The 8,750-nt window shown below is 35.6% G+C and overlaps 1 pseudogene; it reads left to right on the top strand.

Annotated features, from left to right (window-relative positions):
• Positions 1-1,602: 1,602 nt before the first annotated feature.
• On the top strand, positions 1,603-8,259 carry LOC107781712 (uncharacterized; annotated as a pseudogene).
• Positions 8,260-8,750: the final 491 nt, after the last annotated feature.

Genomic DNA, 8,750 nt, shown 5'->3' with positions numbered 1-8,750 from the left:
TTTAGTTCATATTGCTGAAATTTCTCTTTTACTACATAATTTGAAGCAGAAAGAAGGATATGCTACTGTTGTTGAATCTATGCTAGATAATAAAAAGTATTTCTACCCAATTCCCTATATTTACCTAATTGGTGCTATTTTAAACCCTACTGTCAAAATGATAAAGTGTCGCCAATTAATTAGAGCTTTATATACTTATATGGATGTTGGCCCAACTGAAACTCCTGATATTGACACTTGTATTTCTGAGCTACACACACATTTACAAACTTTTTATAATTATTATGCTAACATTGTTGATGCTTTTTCGGTTATAGATGCAAATATTCCTTCAACTAATCCTTCAACATTTGGAACAACTATAGATGATGATGATTGTGTTCAAGATTATCAGATTTGGTCTACACTAGGAGAGCATCAACAAACCAGTAGCAGAAATATTGATGAACTACAATTCTACTTGCAAAAGTCACCAGAGCCCCTCACAAAGGATTTTCTACCGCTGAGTTGGTGGAGGAGCAACTCAAATCAATTTCCTGTTCTTTCGGCCATGGCTCGAGACGTGCTAAATGTGCTGATTTCAACAGTCGCATCAGAGAGCGCATTTAGCCAAGCAAGGCAACAACTATGAGATATCCGTCATTCATTGGGCAGCAACGCTTTGGAAATTCTAGTGTGCTTCAGAGATTGGATAATATCAGAACGGCGAAATCAAGGGCGTGACGAGGTAAACGAAGAGGAGGACCAAGAAATTGGAGATATAATGGTTTATGGTTCCGATTCAACCAATCCCGGAAACCAAGAACCTCATATTGACATGGAAGAACTTACAAAAATGATGCAAAGCATGTGATGTACTATTTCTTATTTTTTATAATTATTGTAAACTTTTAAGTTTTAATTTGCAAGTTCAAAAACAAATAAAAAATCAAAAAAGAACTTGCAAATTAATTTGAAATATTAAAAATATAAATGAAAGCCTTCGGAGTTTGTTCCTTACATTTGCCTATTGGTCTTATACTCTTATTAAATAATTTTTTGTAGCCACTTACTTTCCAATTTCAATTTTATAATTATAAAACACAAATTTCAAATTTAAAACTTTAAACTTTAAAGTTTAATTCTAACCCTTAAAAGTTTGCAAATACTTAACTATCAATAACATTGAATAAGAAAAATAAAATTTAAATTAAAAAAAGAAATAAAATTGAGCCCGGCCCGCCCGAGCCCTGTGAGCCCTAACCCGTACGGGCCCACGAAAACCCGAAAAATCCCAGCCCTATAACAGCCCGTTAACCCCAGCCCGCCCGCTAACCGAACGGGCTGGGTTTTTTCCTGTTCAACCCGTCCCAGCCCGCCCGATAAACACCTTAGCTGTCACCTTTGATTTGAAGTTAGGGGCCGTTTGGTTCAAGGTATTAGGTGAGTTATTCAAGTATAAATTTTGGGAATAAATTTATTTTGGTTGGAAATATTAGCTAAAAAAAGAATTATCATTAATTTTAGTATAACTTATCTCATATAAATAAAAAATTTTTAGTATAAGTTATCCCATAATTATAATCCAGAATATCTGTTTTAAGCCAAACGATGGATAGAAAATACTACTCATTGTCACGTGACAACCAAGTTTTCTGCGAAATTAGGGCACACAAAGATCCCAAAATTGGGGCACACCGAGATAGGGCGGAGCACCACCCGCAAACAAAATTGAAGATGGCGAGAATTGCTCTGCTGCGTTACTCTTCCAATGGTATTATTCCCAGCTTTATCTCCTTCTTTGCTAATTCCCATTCTGCTCCGGCAATTGCAATCAGATACTATTCTTCGCCTCATAGCAATATTGAGAATGTCAAGTGTTTAGATGATGCTGTGTGTCTCTTTCGTCGAATGGTCAGTTCTCAGCCTTTTCCTTCTGTTTTTAGCTTCTCCAAATTATTAAAGACTATGGTAAATATGAAGCATTACTCTTCTGTTGTTTCCCTTTTTCGACAAATGCTGAAATCGAGTATCCCAATTGATGGTTTCATCTTGAATATAGCAATTAACAGTTATTGCCTAATGCATCGTTCTGACTGCGGATTTTCAATGTTAGCTATTTACTTGAAGAGTGGCATTCCATTTGATGTTATCACCTTTAGCACCTTACTAAGGGGACTCTTTGCTGAAAATAAGATAAAAGATGCGGTTAACTTGTTCAAAAAGTTGGTGAGAGAGAATATTTGTGAGCCTGATGAAGTCATGTATTTAATTGTCATGAATGGGCTTAGTAAAATGGGCCATACTCAAAAAACATTCGATTTGCTTAGGGTAATGGAACAAGGAAGCACTAAGCCCAACACATACATCTACAACATTGTTATAGATGCTCTTTGCAAGGATAGAATGATAGATGATGCAATTAGCCTTTTTGAAGAGATGAAACAAAAAGGCATTCCTCCAGATGTTATCGCATATAGTTCATTGATTGATGGTCTTTGTAAATTTGGTCTGTGGGAGAAGGTTAGGACTTTGTTCTTCGAAATGGTAAATCTTAATATTTATCCAGATGTCCGCACCTTCAACATACTGATAGATGGGTTATGCAAAGAAGGAAAAGTTGAAGATGCTGTGGAGGTAATGCGACACATGAATGGAAAAGGTGTGGAGCCTAATGTGGTCACCTACAATGTGATAATTGATGGATATTGCTTGCGCGGTCAAATGGATAGAGCAAGGAGCCTTTTTGATTCCATGATTGATAAGAGCATTAAGCCTGACATTATTAGCTATAGCACACTAATAAATGGATACTGTAAGAAAAAGAAATTGGATGAGGCCATGCATTTGTTTTATGAAATTTCTCGAAATGGACCGAAACCTAACATTGTTACCTACAATACTATCTTGCAAGGTCTATTTGAAGTTGGAAGAACTGACTTTGCGCAAAGATTCTTTGCTGATATGCTATCCACGGGGCTCGGACCTGATTTATGTACTAATCGCATTTTGCTCCGTGGTTATTTTCAGAATGGACTTATTGAGAAAGCTATGATGTTATTTCATGAGTTGGAAAGAAAGAGAGAATATACTCATATTGAATTTTATAGTGTTGTAATAGACGGATTGTGCAAAACTGGCCAGCTCGATAGAGCTCATGCTATTTTTGAGAAGCTTTCTTTAATTGGATTGTTTCCCGATGTGGTAACATACAATATAATGATAAATGGATTTTGTCTAGAAGGGTTGTTAGATGAAGCTAAAGATATGCTAAGAAAAATGGAAGAGAATGGTTGTTCGCCGGACATGCCACTTACAATATTATTGTGCAAGGACTTCTCAAGTTTAGCAAAGTTACTGAAATGACAACCTTTCTGAAGGAAATGAATGAAAGGGGCTTCTCATTTGATGCAAGTACAGTAGAGTTACTAATAGATGTTATAGCGAAGCATCCTTCTTTGCTTGACATGATACCACAGTTTCACTTGGGAAATAAGAAGTGATATGGATTTCAGTTAATTTATTCAGCAATACTTATCACTATGATGCAATTTCCTTTTACCTCTGGAAAAGAAATCACATCTAATGGAATTGCAGAAGCTGGAAGAATGGAAATTAGAACTGACACTGCTAACAGTTGCTTTTCAAAAGGTAAAACCCGTTAACTAAGTTCTCCACTTGGATCTTTTGAAATGTATTTATTATCGGATGCCTTCATTCATATGAATAGTTACCTTGTTAACCATTTTTATTATCTATTTGCCCTGTGCATTTCTTGATTTGAAGAATTGTCTGTTATGTAAGGGATATTCATAGCTTGAATTGGGTGGATGGCCTGTTAACATAAAGATGACCAGTAGTTTCTGGAGGAATTTGTTTTTTATTCTAATATTTTGTATTTGGAGCGGTTTGTGACAGTTTGCAAGAGCTTTCTGCTGCTATTACTGCTATTTGAATTTTATGCTTCATCTATGATGCTTCCAGAAACTAGGACAGTATATCTTGTGATTCAAACTGAATTTGTTCCCAATATTTGAATTTTCAGAAAAAACAAGAAGCATTTACTTCTCTTTTCCGTATTCATCCTTATTAACGTATCATTAATTCATCCTTAAGGGGGATGTGCAAAAAACTTAAAGACAGTTAAAATGAATCGAATCTGTAGTTTTTCCAGTTTTCATTTTGCAAATTGGCACGGAAATTGACAGTCGACGATGTCATTCTTGCACCACTCTTATGGATTTTATACTCAGTAAGTGACATTTTTTTTTTGGTTCTCTATTTTCGTTTTGGCCCAGCGTAATACCAGCAGTTACAAGAATTTCTTGCAATAACTGGCACAACATGAAGAACTTTGCTTGTCTGAATCTAACATTCTTCTCAAGTTGTAGAAATTGAAGGAGAAGTCTTCTTCTGCCTTCTTTACTCTTGATCCAGATTGAGGATAAAGCAACTTTTCAGGCTAATAGTTGTTTTTTGTCTTGAGATTAACATGAATGGAATTTTAGTGCAGCTGGAAGATTCTCGGAAAATTACTTTTGTGCCGTAAATTGACAATTCTTACAATTTCAGGCAAGTTCTTTTGTACCAGTGATCATTCAACTATTTCCTCGGACTTGGAAGGTGAAATTTTCAACTTCTTCTGAGATCAAGCAAAGGTGAAAAGCTTAAGATGTTCTGTTTCTTTGATAAAAAATACACTCGAAATCTTTTTGAGATTTTGGTGTCATTACCTTTTTTTTTCTGCTTATTCATCTAAGCATCCTTCATTTAGAAGATTTTTTTTTTCTGTTGTAGATCATTGCTTCAAACAACAGGCACTTCAATATTTGGTGGACACTAGTACTGCTTTATCAATTGTTACACCTTGTTTTGTTTCATATTCTCTGTAGTGTCTTTTTGTGTCTAAAAAGGTTTTACTAATTCTTTTGTGTCTTCCGAGTAAACGAGTTTAAGTACATTGAGAAAAATGAGATTTCTGCTTGCTGCTTTACAGCTTAATCCAAAAGGTTGCATTTTGCCTAGTTCTTTTCAGTAAAAAAGTAAATTTTTATCCCACGTAGTGTATGAAGTACCTTCTTCAACTCTATTTATTACTAGTAATTTATTTTTGGCAGTTCATCTGCAACTTTATCCTCTATGCTATTTAATTCTGCTTCTTTTTTGAATGTCTAAATTAGATTGCTTACAAAAGTTTCTAACTATAGTCCAAGAGGAAGCTGCGCGAAATGAAAGAACCTTAGTGTACCTGTGTTACCATAGTAAAAGGATGAGCTCATATAAGACTGCAGAGGAAGCAGAAGAGGCTGTTGCACACCTAGCACTTATGACACTGGTAACAGTTGCCTTTCAAAAGACAATTTTTTTTTTTTGCATACTATTATAGAGCAGATTTAACTTTTCAGGTTATTCTTGCTACACTTGTACCAGAGACATTCATTTCATAATGTGCTTGCATACAATTTTGGATTAGCAGTCCAATAGACAATGATCATCCATAGATAATCTGTTAAGTAGCTGCTCAACTGTGAAATTGCTTTTATGTTCTTACTAATCTATGTCTTGGCGAATACGATGCTCTAGCTTTTAAGTTTTAATTCACTGAGCTGTAGTTGTTCTTCCTCTTAATCACAGGACATGTCTTAGATATCTTGGAGATGACAAATTCTTCATATTTCAGTTGACGAAATGGCATGCCTGAGTATTTTTCTTCTTTAAGTTGCATTTTCATTAAGGTCTAACAGATGACAATTTCTTAAGAAGTTTAACTGCTGCTTGATGGTTAGAGGCCTCAGATGCTTCTGATCCCATTTCCCTTTTATAGTAGTAACATGTCATTCAGCATTAATTTTCAAATATTAAAGTTGGGAGCCCGCCCATACAACAGAGGCATACATTTCAAATCAAGTCATAGGACAATAAAACAGAGGGTTACTAGTCAGATCTCATTTTGTATAATTGGAAAGCTGATGGCATATTTTGAAGTCAATTCTCACTTGTTCTCACGCATAGAACGCTAGTCGTTGGACCTATGACTAGTCTTTTCATTTCAAGTGTTGAAGTCGGGCCCGCCCATAGAACAAAGGCATACATTTCAGTCTTTTCATTTCAAGTGTTGAAGTTGGGAGCCTGCCCATAGAACAGAGACATACATTTCAGTCTTTTCATTTCAAGTGTTGAAGTTGGGAGCCCGCCCATATAACAGAGGAATACATTCAACATTAATTTTCAAATATTAAAGTTGGGAGCCCGCCCATACAACAGAGGCATACATTTCAAATCAAGTCATAGGACAATAAAACAGAGGGTTACAACAGGAATCCCCAGCAGGAAACAATAAAAATCCCCAGTATCAGGAAGCAGAAGGTTGCAACAAGAGGTCCCAGCACAAACTCAAGTGCATGTGTCAAAAAGAAGAAAAGCACCGGAAAAAATGCAAGCAGACAAGAAAGCAAGGCAACAAGAACAAATTGCAGTCTAGCCTAGCTTCTTGTTTTCTTTTAAGCACGGTGTAACAAGGAGATCGGTAAGCAGTGGTAATAGCATGCAACAACAGTAACATTGCAGTCCCACGGTAGTCCCAGCTACCAAAATTTCCCGAACTACATTGACCTGATTCCTGTTTAGCCCAGGATATGTAGGAAACCTTTGAAGCAAAGGTTCGGTCAAATCTTTTTCAAAAAAAAAAAATGCTTCACACGGAGTACTCAGATGGGCAAAAATCGCTCGCTTTATCTTTGCACGAAAACCCTTCGTGTCTTCGGGCAAAGAGGGGCAGCTGTAAGCACGTGATTTTTGCCCTATATGAGAATTACTCCCAAAAAAATTCAAAAATAAAATGATTTTTCTTGGTGTGCAATTGTGATATTTTTAGATAATTATTTGTGTTTGTTTGTGCATGTTTATTTGCTAAATTAATAAAAAAATACAAAAATATGTCGCATTTTGCATTTAGGATTTAATTTTACAATTGTTAGTAATTAAGGTTGTCTTACAAAAATTAAAAAATTACAAAAATAGGCATCGTTTGCATTTTTAGCATTTAATGTTCAAATATACAATTTTATGCTTAATTATTACTTAATTGTGCGTTAATTGTTATTGGGAGTTAATTTGCATTTTTATAACTTAATTTAGTTCTTAATAATAGTTTAAGTATTTTTATAATTTAGTTTTAGTAAAATAAAAGAAGAAAAGAGAGCAAAAAATAAAGAAAATCGGAATTGGGCTCAAATTTAAGTTAAAGGTCCAAAGAGACCCAATCTTCCCAAACGACCCAGTCCATTTCGAACTGGGTCGACCCAGTCCATAACCCAACATCCTATTATCTTACATCTTACCAAAAACAAAACAAAAGAAAAAACCCTAAAAATCCAAACCATCCGCCCCACCCCCCTCATTTTCCTTCTTCTTCCTCAAGCTCCCCTCCCTAGCATCAATGGCTGCTCCACCCCGTCACCACCTGCTGCTTCATCTTTTCCGTCCAAACGCCACCGCCAAACGACCAGCTTTTCACCACCTCCAAACCACCCCGTCACCAGCCCGTGCAATCAAACAACAACTATCGACCAGTTGCCCCCCTCCAGTCAAACAGCTCCATCATCGTCGTCGTCGAACCCCAGCCACGCCGGAACAACACGAACGACCATGCTGCTATTTCTATAGGGATAGTTGTCATACCGTATAGAAGTCTTGAATCAGATTTTGAGAAGAGAGAACAGACAGAAGAAAATAACAGAGAGGGAACTAATCTGAAAAAGAGGAGACAGAACAGAAAAAAAACAGACAGAAAGAGAGAAAAAAAAAGAGCTGAATATTTAGGAGAGAAAGAAAAATTCCGAAAAATATTTTAAACTTTCAAATAAAAAAAAAACTAAAAAAAATCTTCTGCTTTCTTTCATTGTTTGAAATCAGCATTAGTTGTTGTTGTTTCATCAAAGCTTGAAGCTTTTGTTTTTGGGATTACTGCTCCGCTGGTTTGCAAACTCTGTTCCTGGGTTGTTACTGTTGCTGGACTGTTGTTGCTGTGTTGTATTATTATTACTGTTGCCGATTCTCATCTTCATTTTCTTTTGCTTCCAATATCAGGTACACAACTGACACGCTGGTTATTGTAATCCGAAATATGAAGCATGAATACGAAAAATGAAGAGTTGAAATTCTAAATTTGCTTTAATTATATTCTGAATTTTATTTGTATGTACAAATTATTTAGCTTGCAAAAAATCAGAATCATGTAGCTATTTAATACATATAGTGGAACATTCGACGATAGCTTAACAGTTGAACTATCTACATATATTGCCTAAATAAATAAATGGTGTAGTAACTTCGTCGAGTCAAGAATCAAACGAATAGGCCATCTAGTAGGAACTTGGTGGAAATATTGTTTAGATTAAATAATATTGGTTAATTTCAGCATGTAAATGGTCTAGGATTAAAATTGGAATTGCTAATCTGCTTTATCTGTCGAGTTAAATGAGCTCTTAGGACTTGGATTTGGTCATTTGCTCTCCCCTTCAGTGAGCACACATGAGATGCCGACCATTTCACCTCATTAGCACTTGTGATTTATTTAAATGATGGTTTTTTTTTTTAGATTCATAACAAATTTGATTGATTAAAATTTTAAAACTGAATTGTTATTCTATTCACCATAGATGCAAAATACCCACAACTAAATTTGAGCTACAGAAAGACTAGTTTCATTTTTTCTTTCAGCTTCATTCGTAGACCTCATCACGTTGGCGACATAGACCCGTATAAGAACC

This window comes from Nicotiana tabacum, chromosome 22, assembly GCF_000715075.1.
Source record: "Nicotiana tabacum cultivar K326 chromosome 22, ASM71507v2, whole genome shotgun sequence".
NCBI classification, from domain to species: domain Eukaryota; kingdom Viridiplantae; phylum Streptophyta; class Magnoliopsida; order Solanales; family Solanaceae; genus Nicotiana; species Nicotiana tabacum.
This window is presented reverse-complemented; position numbering and strand designations above follow the sequence as displayed.